This window comes from Melanaphis sacchari, unplaced genomic scaffold (assembly GCF_002803265.2).
Source record: "Melanaphis sacchari strain LSU unplaced genomic scaffold, SCAv2.0 Contig0_pilon_pilon, whole genome shotgun sequence".
Taxonomy (NCBI): domain Eukaryota; kingdom Metazoa; phylum Arthropoda; class Insecta; order Hemiptera; family Aphididae; genus Melanaphis; species Melanaphis sacchari.
The window spans coordinates 4,895,173-4,915,739 of NW_020270366.1; the positions used below are offsets into that span (position 1 = coordinate 4,895,173).

General features: G+C 27.2%; 1 protein-coding gene across 2 annotated transcripts in view; it reads right to left on the bottom strand.

Moving 5' to 3' along the window:
- The window catches only part of LOC112594397 (homeobox protein abdominal-A homolog), a 75,138-nt gene that overhangs the window by 14,540 nt on the left and 40,031 nt on the right, over window positions 1-20,567 (bottom strand). For both annotated transcript variants that reach the window (XM_025339163.1, XM_025339169.1), the window contains one exon: window positions 6,797-6,948. The gene's annotated coding sequence lies outside the window, so the exon portion shown is untranslated. The remainder of the gene's footprint in view (window positions 1-6,796; window positions 6,949-20,567) is intronic.

Consider the following 20,567-nt stretch of genomic DNA (forward strand, 5'->3'; position numbering starts at 1 on the left):
TTTAAACAATCCTTTATAAAACTTGCGATATTTTATTCTCACTATTTTAGAAATATAAATTTATATAATATGTATTTAGGAATAAATATAGTTATAATTTAATTTAATAGTTAACTGTAAAATTCTAGATAAAATATATTATTTTTTTTTTTTTTTGCTTGAATATTAGCTTAAAGCCATTTTAACTATACTCAATAAGTTTACTCCGACTGAATTAAATAATCATATAAGTAATATTGGTATTTTACTTTAAATTATTCATGAATAATCTATGACTATATCATGCATAATTATTTTAACCCCTTCAGATATCTCGTCACCTGCTGTAGTAAATATATTTATAGGTACAGGTACATTCCGACAGATCTGCGCACATACATACAAGATATTATTAATATCAGATATATATTACATTATTACCTACCTATTATTGAATATGTATATATATTCAACTGTATAATTATGACGAGGGAGTAGGATTTATATATTATAACTGGTATAAATTATTGTAACCGTTGAGAGCTGGTATGTCTAGTTGTGTCCTTAACTATATATTCTATTGGTATACATTAAACTACATGAGTGCCGAAGAAACGTTCATTGGCATAATATGTACAATTATGTATGACGTCTATATATATTATATATACATTGTATGGACATACATATGGTTTATGTATGTAAGTCTTAATATTATATTATTATAATGTACAACCATTCCTATAGGTTCGCCGGGACTCGTGAGATAAATAAGATGTATTTTTTGTTATTTATCTTATTTTTTTTATAACAACTTAAAGTGCACTCGAGCATATGATAAACATGTAGTAACATTCAAGTACCTAATATGCTATTATAGCGGTATATACCTATTTTAAAGCCCTTTACATTATATGTAATAATAATTGCACTACGCAAACAACTTAAGTGCTGCAGGTCTGTTCGATATAGTATAATATACTTATGATTTTTCGTAGACGCGTTATGTGTATATATTACATAATGTAGTTTGTCATTTTTAATATCGTATACTATGGTGGTCACATATGAGTTTTTGTTGACGAAAATAATAAATCTTCGGAATAAAAAATCGTTGTCCCTGCAGCTATAGTGTAATACATTCTCAATCAACAGCAGCTAATAAATAAATCACTTAACCCGCATACAATATAAATTACATTTATAATACACCGTTTATGCATATAATTATTATACAGAGACATTATTATATTCTTAATACAATACTAGCATTGATATACGAATGTAACAGTGCGGCTGCAATATTTGTAATAATAACGATTTTGATATTCGACGAGCTATTTGCACATCGTTTTTAAACGAGAAAAAAATAGGTACTGTATGCAAGTTATCAAGACTATTAGTGTCGAAATCAAAATTTTTTCAAGGAGGTTTCAAAGACTTTAAAGAATCAAATTTCAGATAAAATAAACAATCTTTTATTGTAAAGTCACATAACTTAACCACTGAAGGGTCCAAGAGAGGAAGGGTCCTGACCGGGAATACCACCATTTACCCCTCTATTATGCGACTGCACCTATATACTAATATATATTCATCTTCCTTTAGCCCACCTTGAAAAATATTCTGGTACCACCATAGTTTAAAGCATAATATATGTACTTTAAATATATAGTGCTCTAGCTGCATATATATGACAGTAATCAACTAAGAAACGTATTAAATATATTGCAGAGTAAATATTATAACATAAAATAAGTACATCAGTAAACCTGATGTTATTGCACAAACAGATCATAAATATATTTTTTTCCAAAAAAAAACAAAGCTATATTTATCTAAGTGTCTTCGCAAATCCACACTGTTGTATCTGCATATTTCATCATTGCGATATATATATATATATATATATATAGGTGTTCAAGAACTCGGTTCAATACATAATTAAATACAAATATCTGCAAATAGTCGCTATTATAGTTAAATTATATAACGTTATCCTGTACATTTATCTTTGTATAGCTTTATATATATTATATTTATATTTACATATGCAAGATGCAAGTCTATTATGTATATATATATATTATAATCTTTGAGACGGAATATACTACGACATTACACGTGCAGAGCTGGTTTTGGAATATAATTTCCGGTTACAGCGGCATTTACGACCGACGTCGGACTTCCTATGTTATATACCTACTTTATATAAATATATAATATACCTATGGTGTATTATTATAGATTGTACTGAATTATAATATAATTATATAGCATTACTTAAATAGATAGTTTATTCGAGTGTGTACCGAAAATAAATTTAAGGGAATTAAAAAAATCACAAATTAAAAGTTATAAAATATGTAAGTAAAAGTATTTTACTAAATAATTTCGGAGTAGAAGTATTTAAATCCAGATCAACTTTTTTTATTTAACTACACTTGGAGTTATATTGGAAAGCTATAAAAAAAATTATAAACATAATATTATAAAGGAAGTTGACGGGCCAGGGTGGTATAATACTAGAATTCACACGTATATTTATATATATTTATATTATACATATTATGTAGATTTGTGCGTTGGTTGGTCGCAGCTAATAGATTCGTCACGTATAAATATATATATTTAATAAAAATGTATCATATACGCCTATCTGGACTTTATACAAGCGAGAATTGCGTCACACATGGGCCTGAAAATAAATATGCTGCTATCGAACACGCATCTGGTACAATATATATCATATCTATATACGTCCTCGTATATGTGTATAATATAATATAGATCAGCGGTTCTCAACCTTTTTTTTCGTTTCGTACCCCTAAACTTAATATTTTGCTAGATTGTACCCCTCGTTATAATTTTTAAACTTTTTCACATAACTACTTTTAAAATATTTAAATAAAAAATAACAAAAATGTCTATGTTAAATTCTATACTCCTTATCTATTAGATAAGTTTACGGTTAAGTTTTAACTTGTGACACAAATTTTTATTTTTAATAACTTATCATGAATATTTTCGAAATTAATTGTTTTAAATAAACATATTCAACATTTTTCACCAATAGCCAATTTTTTTCATGTACCCCTTGAGATCATGTCGCGTTCCCCTTGGGGTACGCGTACCCTAAGTTGAGAACCGTTGATATACATAAATATCATGATTTATTGCATGCGTGTACAGCGCGCGCGCGCACACACACACACACGTATTTTTACATATGTAATATAATAGGTATATAATAATTAACAATTACTACATTACACCATATCCATCATATATTTATAAATTATTATTATATTTAGATATACAGAATGATATACCTTAAAAAACGCATTTACTTAAGTTATGTAATATTTAAAGTTTTTATTAAAAACCTCAAAAACAAAAAATTTATCTCCACCGCCAAAGAATATTGTTTGATTAAACGGAATAACAATCTAAGTAGTTTAAAATACTTTAAAACCTTTAAATTAGTATATATTAAATTGGTATAAATACCTATAGATACTTAAAAATTTCAAAAATTTGAATATTATTATTTAAACGAATAAAATTGAAATATAAAAAAATATGATAACTTGACTAGACAACTATATAATAGATTTATTTAACCTACACCTTCTTAGTTTAATATTATTATAATATATGTCATCATAACAAGTAGTGCGTGCTATGCATATTAAGTATGTTATACTTCAGGGATCATTAAAATATGGCGGCCATAGACAAACTTTATCCAGTCATGGTTAAAAAATGTATACATTGATTATTATTTTTAATATGTAACTGTTCGAATAGGGTTTTTATTATTAGTTTTAATTTTGCATTTACTTTGTTTGGATAAGAAGCATGTAGACTATATTTTAGTGACTCTTAAAAATATCCTAAATTCCTATAATAGCCTTTCAAAAGTATTAATTACTAATTGGTGATCTGTTATTATATTATACAACACATTATACATTTATATATTATAATAGCTACTGTAAATAATTGTTTCTCGTTTATCTACTAAGGTGAACCTCAATAAAATTTAATAAATATACCTATTAACTTTTTATTTATAATTCAGCGATGTAGTCAGGAGCTGTAGAGAAATTTCAGGAAAATGTAAAAATGCTTTTTGTTTACATTTTACGTAATTTGTATGAAGGTTACTGCAAACGTCTAAAACACTATAATATATACCTACATGTATCACAGTGTCAACACAATAAACGTATGAGAGATTCTCATTAAACATCACACATTTAATAAATTTTCAGATATCCCTCTCAAAACAAAATCTCGACTATGTCATAGTACAGTACAGCAATAGTACTCATGATAAAAAGTATGTGTTCATGTGCAGCATACATATATTAAATATCTAAAAAAATATTATGTATTATATATATTTATAGTACACAAGTTAATAAAAAAAAAAATAATAATATTAGGTAATAATAATAATAATATGCAAGTATAAAAAAAAAATTATAATAAACACAGTACGACAATTTATCGCTTATACGATTTTACAATAACTATATTAACTACGAATTCCTACGTACCAAAATATATCGTGAATGATTTGTTTTTACTGAATACATACATATATATATATATATATATATATATATATATATATTTCCAATATTATCTGTCCCCAAAAACAGGCGATATAAAATTTAAAACTATTTTATAGTTACACATTATAATATATTTATATATCATAATACATTGAATAATATGTATTATTATACTGCTATTGTCACGTGTAGTATCATTATAATGACCGTCTAGGGTAATGTAAAAATATAAAATTAAAGTTGTAAAACAATATAACAATATTAATGCTTTTTTTGACGTCAATTCATATTATGCGTTCAATAATAAATTATATATATACATCATTGTTTGTATTAGTTTTGTCCTATACTTGCGACTGGGCGGTGCGCGCTGATATAACTGCAGCGATTATCATATATACACGATTTGTGAAATAAATTGACGACGGGCTTTAACTATAAAAAAGTTTAAAGCGCTTTGAATAATGTCTTATAATAATATTATATACTAAATATATCATTGCAAAACGATAGGCACTGAAATAGTTGTAACAAAAAGTTTCAGTCTACATATTATATTTATATATAAATATTCGTCTATTTCTTAAGCATCACGTTAAAACTTTATGTAATATATTTCATTCTTGTAATCTGTACATTTTAATCAAATTCGACGAAATTTATTTTGACTGCCCACAAAAATTTTAAATTTTAAAAATTATAAAATATTTGAATATTATTAAAATATCGTTTTAACTGTATTTATATGTATAATAACCCATATTCTAGAAGAAAATAAATATTTGATATGATATGCACGCTTTATTATTTTATTGTATTAATTCGATTGGAATCTATAGGCTATAGTTTTGCCAACAACTAAATTATTCAATTCAATACGTACGATAGATACGTTATGTGTGTGTGCCTGTGAAACACATGATATATTAAACACGATATGTCACATATCGTGTCTAATAAATATAATATTATGCTACACACACAACACAGCACACGTGCAACATACACATGTAGGCAATATATACATAGAATAGAATACTTAAGTGATTTTCTCCGATAACGCTATCTACGACAATAATATTATAATACATTTTTCAGGGATATTTTTTTTCATTTTAAAACCATCGATATGTTAAAAGGGCGTATACACACGATGCGATATAATACATACATGGTTATATAACATATCTCAATTTTTTTTCTTTTTTGACTTATTTTATCTGTATTTGGAACAGGTTTTTTTTCATTAGCGCTTTTACATCATATATATATTATTATATTACATACATATTACTTATGTATATATATATAAGATAATGTTTTTCAACACATGTGCAGCAGCCGTTTACACATAGCAATGCCTAAACATAATTATAATTATCTTAACTGATGAAATAGATTTATTTTCCTACTATTTTGGACACTCGAAGTTGATTAGAATTTTTAACGCGTTATTAGGATGTAAATACAAGTATATAACATTAGGTCTGTACTTCATTATAAAATCTATAAAATTAAATTAAATAGAATGCAGCCTGCACTGCTGTAAGAATGTAAAATATGAGGAGTGACTACTTGACACAACGACGTGGTCGGTCTCCGACAAAGTCAAATACCCTTAAAGAAAAAAAAAAGAAAAACATGCGTTTGAAAGATGCACATAATAACTACAAACTCACATAAATAACTCAAGGAGAGAAGGAGCCTTATTGTGTACATTGCGTAGCTATACGCATATAATATATTATAATATTAAATATTTTAATTTTACAATAGATAAGAATCTTAAAAAACCAGTCTTGTCAACGAGAAAAACATACACATAATTTATTGTAATAAAAATATATAATACATGAATTCTTTTCAACAAAACTATTCAATATTATTTAAGAATTTTCCAATCTTTTTTTTTAATTATTTAAATTCATGAGTTTGAATTCAAAAACGGGCATTTAAAAATATATAGTACATATTAAATATAGATATGTGTAACATATATACGTGTAACGTATATATAGTGTATACTCATATTGCAGTTTTGAATTCTAGGTTACAAACAACTATATAATAACACTCTTAACCTTTAGATAATTTAGTGCATTATACATATTATACCACACATTTCAGCATATCGATCTTATTTAAGGTTTCCTATATCTACTCTATACAATTGAACAGGACATTATAAATAATACAATAAATATATGTGGGTATATACAAAGAAATTGCATTACCTGTTTGAAAAATAACTTGACTGAAGTTGGGAGTCCACGATTAGGCGTTTACATTGGCTTCGTACAGAAATCTGTGGTCGTTCGTCGGTTGATGCGGCTATTCACCCTCTCGCTCACGGCGGTGGTCTCTCTGCTCTATGTCTTAGCCGTATCTAAAATGAAACACAACAACGAACATTATTAGAAATTAAATTTTGTATACACGAATGTACACACACGTACGCAACACGGAACGTCGCAATACACACACATAATATATGTATTGTATGCTATATACGTGCCACGCATATATAAAATACACATAGGTATATACGCACATATATATATATATATATATATATATATATATATATATATATATATATATATATTTATATTTATATACACAAAAACATAGGGTTGAGATATATCACAGCCTTCTCACGCGGGGTAGTTTAATTTCCTGCGTGCAGGGGTCCACAATCGCGAGCACTTGTACAGACGTGGGTCCCAATATAGCTATGGTGCAGTGTATATTATACAATATATAGCCAAAGCCGTTTTATCGCTCTACTCGAGAGTAAATTTTAATTTCGAATAATACAGTATATACATATAGCTCCACGAAGAACCACGTCGTTTTACCGAAAAGCCCGTCGGCTGTAATCCCTCGCGGGAAACGCCGCTTCGCACTGCACAATTGCTGGAATCCGTGGGACGGGCACTAATTAAAAACAGACCCCTCGTATCATGTTTTTAGATATATATATACATATATATGTGAGTGTGTGTGTGTGTTTATATATATAAATACACACACACACATATACATATATTATACGATTGCAGTGGTATTTCCTACCAACGCGTATTGCTTCACATTACAAACACAGATACATTGTTATTTTAAACTAATTACATCCGGGAGCTTGCGAATGAAGCAACCAGGGGAGCAAAAGTCCTTTTTTTACGAGAAAATAAAATATTCATACATGTTATATATTCCAATCGTCTAACTGAAAATTAATAATATTTATTTAACAGCAAACCGTTATTATTACTTAGGTATTTTGATTTTACGCTGACGATTTTCGTAGGGAAAATGTAGGGAGTAATAGTGTAAGGAAAAAATCGTAGTTATTATCACATATTATTTATTTAATAATTAAATAATAATAAATACATATTAAACCTATAATTATTGATTTCTAAAACCATGTTTTTCAGATATTTTAAATTTCATTTGAAAAACTGCAGATTTAAGTTCACCCTCAATGACACATTCTCCACTATACCATTATAGAAAAGGAGATACTGTGGGCTTAGATATTTGATATCTAAGATCTGCCAAGAGCCAGCTTGAGCCAGTTCTTAAACTTTATTAGTTAAAGACGAGTCTAGACGTAGCCTTTAAGTATAATTAGTAAAATCCTTTATACTTCTTGATCGATTAAAATTAAGTAGGAGGAAACTTTAGTACAAACCGAACAATGAAGAGTTCAAAACTACAATAAAAAGTTTCTGGCTTGGGAAATTTGGATTACCCAGAACTTTCTGTTGGGGGTCTATAATGTGCGTCTCGGATATTAATTCGATCAAACTGTATTACCACCAGAGTCAGTGCGCAAATGATACTATATTAAATTATACCAACAATTTAAAGTCATTAATACAGGTTACAGGAATATAAGTGGTTTTTTTTTTTTTATTGCTTATATGATTTATAATATTTTATTAAATTTCATAACGCATGAGTAAATGTATTTAATGTTTAAAATGTTTATATGTTTTCATATAAATATATTATTATTTAAAAATAATTTCAACTAAACAAATGTTTTTGTGATTAATTATTTGATATTAATTAAATATATATGTATATTATAATGAGTAATTAATTAAAAGTTATAATGTATATGTGCATTAAAGTTAAACATAAAATGTAAATAAATTTGTTTTATTCAGAGATTGTTATATAAAAAAATATAAATTAAATGTCGACAGAGAACTTGCTTATTTAAATGATCCGTGATATTTTACAGATTTAATACTCCTACCTAAAACATCAAACGTTGTTTAAATGTATTTCATTACATTTTTTAAGATTTAAGAACGAAAACAATTTTCGTTGTGCTAAATGGTCATGAATTGTCTTGTCGTTTTCAACATGTCACCAAATTAACTGCATTTGTTTATATTACAAAACATATTATAGCTAAGTACTACAGGTTATAATATACAGCCTGTAAGAACGGAGAATCATATAAATTCGTAAACATAAAGTCATAACTCACTTAAGTAAATATTATAATTTTTAATTCATCATAGATGTTAAATTTAGCAGGTAGGACAAAAAAAAATCATAAATGTTTTTAAAAGAAATGATAAAATACATGAATCTTTATAACCTGCACATTATGTATTCATCTTGTAACTTTTAGTTAGTTTTGACTTTTGTTTCATATTTTCACTTTTTGTCTTTTTTTCATATTAAAAAATAATATATAAGTATTTTATATACACATTTTATACTATCTAGAAAATTTTGTTTATCTATAGGTACCTCTAACTTTGTATATTAATAACTACGTATATATATAATTTTTGTATCATTAAAATAATTAATATATATATATCATATATATATTATTTAAGTGATGGTAATCTGAGCTTCGTGTGCGGGCCATCTTGCATCTCTCATCCTCTTCCCCTATCACCGCTTCTGTTGGTTTTCAAAATGCGTAAGCATTAGTGGCCCCATCGCTAAGGCCGCCGTAGTAGAGACGAATCTCCGCCTTTCCCGTATACATAATTATAATATATATCATCTATAGTTGTAAACGCGTCTCGTGATGGTGATTAAAATATAAAACACGTGTATATGTATGCGTATGCATATACCTATACTGTATAGGGGAGAAACGCGTATTTATCCTGCTGCGGGACGGCTGTCGTTCCAAATCGTCTTGCGACACATGCAGTGACGAATGATATATGTATTAAAAATGTCCCATTCGAAAATGAAAACCGTCTGAATTTATTTTCGGGCGCGTGTGTGGCGCGGTCGACCGACAATCTATGCTACACTATTTATTATACTCTACAACTACACGCGTCATATAATAATATACGAGGGACCCCGACGTACTATGTATAATATAATATATACATGTATACATATTTACCATACGGGCGGCGATGATTGACACGGACGCCTCGATCATCGATCGCCTTCGCTACGATATCATTATTGTGTGTAAAAAAAAACACAGACGCGGTGTTGCAGCTGCACATGCGGAGGATGGAAATTTCGAGTGGAAAAATGTATAGCATACAGAACAAACGAAGGAAAATAAGTTTTAACCCAAACATTTGGAAACATTATATATATATATATATATATATATATATAACCATAAACGTCTATGTTGTAGCAGTGACGATATAAGGTATATTAATGAACGTTAACAAATGTGGTCTATTATAATATTATAAACACGCTGCTACATCACACATGTATACACACACGCCGTAGTCTAGACGCCATTTTCCTTGAGGTATTACTTCTATTTACATAAAATCAGTAGATATACTTTTTTTTAATATAAATACACGTAAACTATACATAGATACAGCCTAATAAGTCGTTTTAGATAGGTATAGGTATATGCATCTCATGTTTTTAAATACTTATATTTTGATGTATATTATTATTTAGTGTGAATTTTCCGAAATAGAATTTTTCATCAAAATAAATCGATACGTCGTATATCTACCTACTACAGTGACCATAAGAACGTTTCCTTAGTTACATAATATTATACCACAACCTAAATACGATATATGAGAATATTATATATGCATTTAAATATACAATTTTTATTGATATATATTATGATATAGATATAACCTGCAGATATAAGAATAAGTTCTCAACAACGCTATTCTTGCATGCACACTTAAATATTATATTAGTACCTAAAGGCTAAAAGGCTGCAGTTTTTTATTTTGTTCACAATTTTTTCCAATATCTGACGAGTAAATATTGATTTTGTCTATACTATATAGTATATACCTATATTATGTTTAAAGACTTATAAGTTACTTATGTCCTATATATGCAGTGAGTTAACAAAGTAAAGTCTGAGGTATTTTTTATTAATATTTACAAAACTGGTAATATAACTGCATCGTACCTACACCTGCTGGCTGATGGGTGAAATAAAATATTACATATTATATTATATGTATAAAAATTAATAGTGTTCAATGACGATGTGAAGCAATAATATAACTAGCCTCTAAATAATATATGCGTAAATTTATATGAATATGTTAATATTATACATACGCCACTTGCGTTCATAATCGATAACAAATAAATAATAAATTAATCATCTATAGGTAGGTGCGTAAAAATATAAAAAAAAGATTTTTGTCTTAAGTAAAATATTATTGCAACAATATTTTTTTTTTGATGTGAAACAAAAAATTGATGTAATTATTATTTTTTTTTAATATTAGAACGATACGCTATTATAATTAAATGAATACATAGACATTTTATACATCATGTTTACCAACTTATTATGAAAACAGTTTATAATCTATATTAACCTATTATACATTATAAATACTCAATAAATAATATTATTTGCTTTATAAAATTAATATATATAGTATATAGTATACATATATACTATACAGTCGGCATCATTGTTTATATATTTATACTGTAATATATTATATAAACACATGCAGATTTATTGCGATTGTATAAAAATCGAAATTCGACTAAATAGCGATCTGCTACTGCTGCCGACTGGAGATCGCAGTTTTATCGTATGACGGGTTGCGAAAGATGGAGAAGAGTAAACGTATATATAAATATACAAAAATACTATATCTATAGAAGAAATGCGTATTTATATATATATATATATATATTTATACTGAGCTACAAACGCACTCAAACCATAAAACCACACGGTCCTCGTCCTCGTCATCACGTTTAGGATTGTGTATTTTATACAGAGCGAAATAATTCCCGAGAATTGTGAGAGTGTGTTGTATATATAAGCCGAGGTAATTACGAGGTTGCTGTAGCAGCAATCTCAACTGACATTATCTGAGTCCCTGACAGACTTATACCCATCGCTAGTCACTGAAAGTATACATCTTTATTCTTTAGTATACTATATATATATATATATATATATATAATAGTAGGTATATATGTGCATTGTACGAAAATTGCGAAGGTTAAATTAGGTTGAGCACTGTAGCTATTTTATATGAACATATGGAATTTTTGAAAATAATCATTTTTATAAACATTCGACGCAACTTTGACTAAAACTTTAGTAGCATACCTATAATTATACAATTTAATAAGAAATTATATGATATATTTTAATTAGATTAGAATGTTATTAATAGTACCATGAACAATATCTGCAGCTACGATTAAAATAATCAATATATACATCTATAAAGATCTACTAAATAATAATAATTATAGTTTTAAAATTCGTGACACTATTAAAAGACTTTGACAGAAGTATAATAAATTAACTCTGCACCGTTTGTGCGTATATCAACAAAAATATTTAATAACCAATAAAATTATATAGATGCTGTCTATAAATTTTCCATAAACGAAATAAAAAAAAAATCGTAAGTACAAACACGGTGTGCATATTATAACTAGGACCAAATCGAAACACAATATTATATAGGTGTTCAAGTGTAAAATAGTTTATTATTTATAAAAAAAATACAACCGCATACGACGGAACAGAAAAATAAAATAATCGTGTACCTAAGATTTTTCAAAAGCATACGAATGAGTACATCATACCGTGCCAGGGCTGTTATAATTTAAATATTATAATATTGTAATACACATTTTGTTTTATCCTTTTACTAGCGACCCTCTTCGGAACAGTTTCCGTTCCCGGATGATAGACTGTACACAGACGAACGCGAGTAAACGTGCCGCACACGCGTACGCACGCACACACACACACACGCACACACATCACTTGCACCGACCGCCTAACGACCAATGGCGACGGTCATGGGTGTCGCCCCGGGGGCGATGGCCGCCGACCCGCACTCCATCCCCGTCTATCGTGGTGGATGGTATTTCCCCCTCCCCTCCTCACTACCATTCGTAAAGAAGTCGACGGGGAATGTAGCAGCCGCCAAGAGGACCGATTTATTTTCGTTTTTACTTTTTACCCACAAGAAAAAAAAAATCGTTCTTCCAAAACACGCCGCACAGCGTATATCGATTTCCAGCAGCAAAATTCCTTTTACTCCTCTTTAAACTTATACAGTGACATTCGCGGGATGAAACGTCTTGAACCCTATAGGCTATAGACCCCACAAACTATGGCGATACGACTAATAATAATATTACTTATTTAAAATAATTAATAATTATACATCGAAATAATATGTACTAAACAGGTGTATTAAAAATCGCCTATATTCACATGTAAAATCAAGTATAAAAACCACAGGCAAAATAATATATGTGTATACATCACCTGTATAATATATGTAGATACAATAATACTTTGAAGCGATGGAATATGTGTGATTTATATTTAAATCGTTTTTTTGCTTTATTATATGTTAACTATAGATACATAACTTGTGTTTATTTTTCGTATTTTGTAAATTATAAATCAAAATATATGAAGGAAAATAATGTTATCATATACTTAGGTGCAATCAATATATAGTTAAGTTAAGTTAGGTACCCATAATTGTATGTATCTATATTGTGTAGGTATACACATATACCTATTATTATACCTATGCCTTAAATATATAATTTATAACATACGCCTACACTATTTATATCTATATATCTATGTGCATCTTTATAGTACGAGTAATATAGGCATATTATTCATTATATAATATGCACTACTATTATTTTCAAAAATAATTTAATTAATAATAAAAAATGTATTTAATACCAATATAACATCAATGAAATACTTGAAAACGTGACAAAAATTATAGTACCTATATAATATAATAAACTATACATTACAATTATTATAACATACAGCGTATAGGTACCTATGCTATATTGCTATATAATAATAATAACGCATAATATGTCACATTCATGTCGCGTAATTGTAGATTTCGCGAAATAGACAAAGTTTATATCCATTTCGCGAAGTGGAAACGCTTTTTTCCACTTCGCGTAGATAATTCCCGTTATGTGGACAACATTTTATGGAATGGATATATTTAAACTACACATAACGGAACTAGTTCCGTCGTATGGACAAATACTTAGTGTAACAATATTCATAATCATATTTTTTATTATATTGAACATAGAACAGAATAATAATATAATTATATTATGAATATCATAATGAATTAATAATTATGAAAATTATTAACTAGATATAAATATAATGAAATGTGAAAATTATGAGTTTTGAACTATTTATATCTATTATTTGTTTAAACATAGATAATATAATTATTATGAATTATGATATGAAGAATTTAATTTTAAGTTGGCCTTAAAATAAGCATACTTTAGTTTTGTTTGGCATTTGCTTTTAAAATAGTAACTAAGAAAATATACCTTGTCCTCCCGTTAAAGAAGAAATAGTTTGTTTTAACGTTTTCTCAACTTTATATTTTATTTGCTTTAGTTTGATAAAATTCGAAGAAGCCGGTTGTAAACTTCCTACATCGACCAATTTTTAATAACTCCGATTTCAGTTCCCAATTGGCTCATATCATTTTTTTAATTAACCACTATTACAATAATGTTCACTGGATCCGACGGACATCTATTCAACTTAGTAATTGAAATGATCGCACAATCTCCAATTTAAAATGTAGATGTTAAACGCTTCCATTTAGTTGAAAAATTTGTGAAATATTATTATAAACAAACAGCTAGGACACTATATAAGTAATTACAAATTTTAAGATAGCTGGTAACAAAATAGTTTCTGAACTGAATAGACAGCAACGCGAGTTGACCAACTATTCGATAAGTATAGATAAACTACGGTAGATAGGTACGGCGATAATTTTACATTATACCAGCTGCTAGTCATTATACGATCACTATAGTAGATATTACTATAATCTTTATAATCTAAAATACCAGAATATTATAGAAATATATAGTTATTTTGATTTAAGTATCTTATATAAGGTAATTCATTTTATACAGAGCATAGTTCATAATATATAGTTTTGATATATCTACATATAATTATAAATATTATTACGCTAAGTGTTTGTCTAGATGATGGAAATAGTTCCGTTATGTATAGCTTATAGGTATTCATTTCGTAAAATTTTGTCCAAATAGCAGAATTACACAAAATAGAAATAAAGCGTATTTTCATTTAACAAAATGAGTATAAAATTTATCTATTTCGCAAAACGTACAATTACGCATGATATGGATGTGACATATTATATATATATATATATATATATATATATATATATATATATATAGGTATATATAATATCTACCTTTAATTTAAATTTTAAATAATGTTTGCCAATAATATACCTTTTTTTCTGTTCAAAAAAACCGGAAACGGGTGAGAACTGTTTTGCACAATACTGCCACCCAGTCCCGTAGCGTTGCCAATGATATACCCATATATAATGCAATGAACATTTCAACATTTTCTGTAATGCGTAGGTAGGTTATACATTTAAAATATTGTTTATGGGTATATAAATATATTTGTGTCATAAATTGAACAGTTTTAATTATACTATCAATAATGTTATACTATATTTTATCCAAATCGGATATTAGATTTCTAAAATCAGTTAAAATGAATTTTAACTAAAAAAAAAATAATATATAACAAGTAAATGAACTATTAATGATTAGTTGGAAATGGAGATTGTGGTATCACAGGTAGGTTTTGCCCGATGAATATGCTCAAGAAAAATTATGATAGCGGTGATTATTTCACATTGTAAATATCAATATATATTTTTTTTTGTGTTTTGGTAGATACATATTCTATTCCTTAATTGAACATACCTTATCGTGGCGTGGAAGCGTACGAGCTAAGTTATCTATTATCTGAGTTCATGCATCAAGCAGCTTTGAATGAACCTAGTTATAACTTGGTTACGTATAGTTTGTCAAATAATATATACGCGTTATATTATCATAAATCATTTACTTGTCATTTAGTATTATTATTGATAATTTATATAAGTACTTCAAAAGAATAAATTTAAAGTCATGAAATTCTATCTAGTCTTTGTACCCGCATGGCGCGTACAATTATATACCCTGCATTTTATGGCCATTATTTTATGTAGGTACTAATATAATAGGTTTCTTATATTCATACAGTTTTATGATAAAGGCAACTATATATTTATTAAATACATAGGTACGTATATTAGTATATAAATTGCATACAACGTATAAAATATTAATATATATTATATATACATATATTTTAATATTATGTGTACCTACTTATATTATATAATATATAATAATTGCAATGTATTATCTTTTACCTATACAAAATATAAACTGACAATTCATTATGATATGGACTCACGCAAAAATAAATAATTATGTTTAAAATAATAAATATTAAAAAAATTAATGAATACCTAATGGATTTCAGAGCGTATATATAATAATAATTCATACCGGATTAAACAATATATGTAAGCGTGCACATGATATAGTTTATCTATAATACACACACACACTCACACACATATGATATGTATAACACATTTAAGCTTAGGCATGTTATAATACCTTCCTATAAATAATACATCTACCATATACGCGCGTATAGACGTCGCATAATAAAAATTATTATAATATATCGCTAACGCATAAACGCATTTTCTCAGAATCGTGTATCGTCTATTACAACAAAATAATTCGTATGCAATATTGTATATAATATATTGGTAAACACTAAACACCCATAAACACATATCTTTGTCACATACCTATACATACCATCACCGGACACGTGAAATTCGGTGGCCCTGGGAATTTACGACTTTTGACACGAACATCGTACATATATATCAATATATCATACGTATATATTGTATGTTACAAAGTCAAACACGCATCAATAGCATACAACGTACCTATATCATTGCACAACATAAATTATTATATATTATAATAATCTCGTTGTATATACATACGGCGGCTAGTCACTTTATTCACCCGGCCCGTTTGATCGTCACATATTATTATATTATATTGCGTATTATTATATATATATTTATATACCTATAGGTTATATATTATTATACGTATATACGAAAAATTAACAACAAAAACGCGTTTTCATTCGATAAAATTGTTTGGTCCAAGGCGTGCAGCGTTTCGTTTACAACATGAAACAAAATTACAATATTTCACCAATAACTTGTCGATCGTATAAAATCCTCGCATATACCTACCATATATGTACATACCCTTCACGCGAGCACCCATCGTATTATATTTGTGTCTTTATACTTTGTAAATTCATAAAATTGTGTTTTTAATAAATTATTAGCAATCGTATACTCCTAAAATATATATTATACCTATTTTTAAACGTGTTGTAGGTATATATAATAAGTAATAACACGTGGTTATTGAAGCAAACATCATTATACGTGTATATTATTATTATTATTAAACATTGGAAAGAGAGGGGTACACATCGCGTGTTGGCAAGATCGCGTGATTTACGTTCCGGCTTACGAATGGTGTATTTTTTTTTTTCCATTCCAAAAAAGTTTTAGGGTAAAATAATACGCTTATATAAGTATAAGATTCACTGCAATATATATCCACACACACACACACACACACACACCTATAATCACCTCTAATAATAATAAATTGATAAATAACACACGACAGGCGTAGGTATATATTATAATAATAATATTATATAGATAGCCATTTATAGGTATAGGTACTATGTAGGTATATAGATAATAGGAAATGAGCGGCTCTCATGTATTAAATATTACAGATATATCAAATATATATGATATGTATATAATTATATCTCTGTGGGATACGGATAGTTTGACGTTCGCGGCGAATGGATACGCCCAGTTTTTTTATTTTTATCTTAATAACAAAATTCGGAATTTTTATTATAATCCAACAGGCAGATATATATAATATATAGTATATAAGTATATTAGTATATATTATAAATATTATATTACACATATATACATATATATACACAAAATACGACTTTTTGACTGTGAATCTTTTTTTCGGATTAAATTATGATGTGATAGTATAAATACGAACCCGGTACCTTAATATATTCGTAGATAATATACTAACAGAAATACGGTGTATTATATTACAAAAAAATTTACAATATATTATTGCATGTAGATCCTACATAGGTTTTATAACTTACATATTTATAGACGTTTTCGGTTGCGCCCCGCAGCGGATGATGACGATGGTGCTGCGCGACGACTTTAATATACACATATTTATTATTTAATATTTTAATACGTGGGATTGCGAGAGAAGAGACAGAATTTACATTATTTGTTCTTTTTTTTTATTTTAATACAGTATATATACAGATTAGGTATACAACAATGTTTCTAAGAATTATAATATATTATAATATGGCGTATCGTATAAGACCGAACAAAGTGAGATTTGGTATATATATATATAATATATATTACACGTTTTTTGAATAAACCACATTTTTATGTAAAAAGATAAAGTATACGGTAATGTATTCAATAAATTATTCTCTTTATTCAAATCCTGATTTTCTTTCGCTATGTTAAATATTGGTGGGTATATACATACATATATATATATATTTTATTTTTTTTTTGTTAAATACTGATAACCCTAATTCAAAATTTGAAAAAGTATATATTATATTATATAGTATAATATAATATATAGCTAACTATATTATATAGTTTATCAGTATAGTATCAACATTTTTGTACTTATAAATACTTTAAAGATAAGTCATTAAAAATTGTTTTACTCTAATATAAATTTAATTTATTAAAATCAAGCCAAGTATTTACTATATACTAGTGTGCTAGTGTGCAGGTAATATTATTATTAATTGATAACGCACTTTGTAATACTGTGTGATTATTATTATTATTATTTTTATTTGTTTTAGTTTAGTTATGCACACAGGCGCATCGTGCCCCGTCTTAATAAAATCTCAAATATTATAATGTACTTGTGTATTGTTGTTATATCCTGCCGTATTTATGAGCCCCTACAACCTCAGAAGTTAGATTCGAACCCATACCTTAATCTTTTTTACAAATTATAAATGTTTATAGATTAATATTAATTACTTAATATAATTTTCAAGTCATTCACCACTAATACGGACTTGTATTATCCTTAGTAAACAAAATTATGTAACTAAAAACTACTTATTATTCTTTGATCTCTATATCTCAAATTGTTTATAAAAATTATCTACTAAATAATATGCAGCTGAAAATAAGTGCATTCTCATAAAAATAACAGAATTTTGTATTTCTACAGGACACTCTTGGTAGCGTAGAAAAATCCCAAACATTTTAAGATGTGATTTTTAAATATATTTTTAATTTAAAAATCAGGTTTTAATTAACTGTATTGTAGAAAAAAATGAGGTAAGTATGCTTGGTGAATCTATGAAAATATAACATCTTATTAAAAAATAAAAAAAATAATGACGGTTAATTAATTTATATCTTCATTATATTTATCATAAACAGAAATATTAATTTTATAAAAAATAAAACATTTAGAATTATCATATAATTTAAATTATTTCCAAATAAAATAAATATTAATCGTCTAATTTTATTAAGTATAGCAATTTATTATTGTACTCTAGCTATTCTAGCTATTAAGCTGCGATAAGCCATAATATTTTAATTATTATCTTTGTTGATAATTTATTTCTTATAGTTTACTTGTTTGAGGTACCACTGATATTATATATGTATAGCCAATAGCCATATAGGTACCATATTGTTTTGACATGCTGATTAATACATTAATTATGTTAATATCATAAAAATAAAATTTATGTTCATTATATATAGGTACAGATTATAGATTGCTTAAAGCATATTTGATAAGTTTATTTATGATCTATAAAAATTTCACGAACTGTATGATCAACACTATATTTGTCATATGTATACTAAATATTGTTTTACTGTGTTAAACAGCGTGTATATTATTTGGATGAAAATCCATTACAATAATAATTAATAATGTATTTAATTATGTTTTCCATAAACTAATACACCAGCTATAATATGTCATGAATAGACACATATAAGAAAGAGCGTTTAATTTTTTAATTAAATTTAATAATATAAATTGATGAAATTAAATGCTACGCAAGTGATAAGTGATTACAAATCGAAGGTGAGTATTGTTTTGTATGTTACTTTTAAACTTCAATAGGGGAAACACATATTATATATATGCACTCAGCCTATACGCTGCAATTGGCGATGGGTACAAACACGCGCGAACTTATATATATATATATATAAACACGATGCACGTATATTTATGCTTATATAGTATATGAAAACCATTGTATTGTACAATGACAAATATAATTTTTACGCTGTCTCGTAAACAACAATTTGCTTGACATTGAACAATGCTGTTCAAGCGACGTTTGTATGATATGCGCTGAGAGACATAATATATAATATATGAATATATATATATATATATTTATAATTT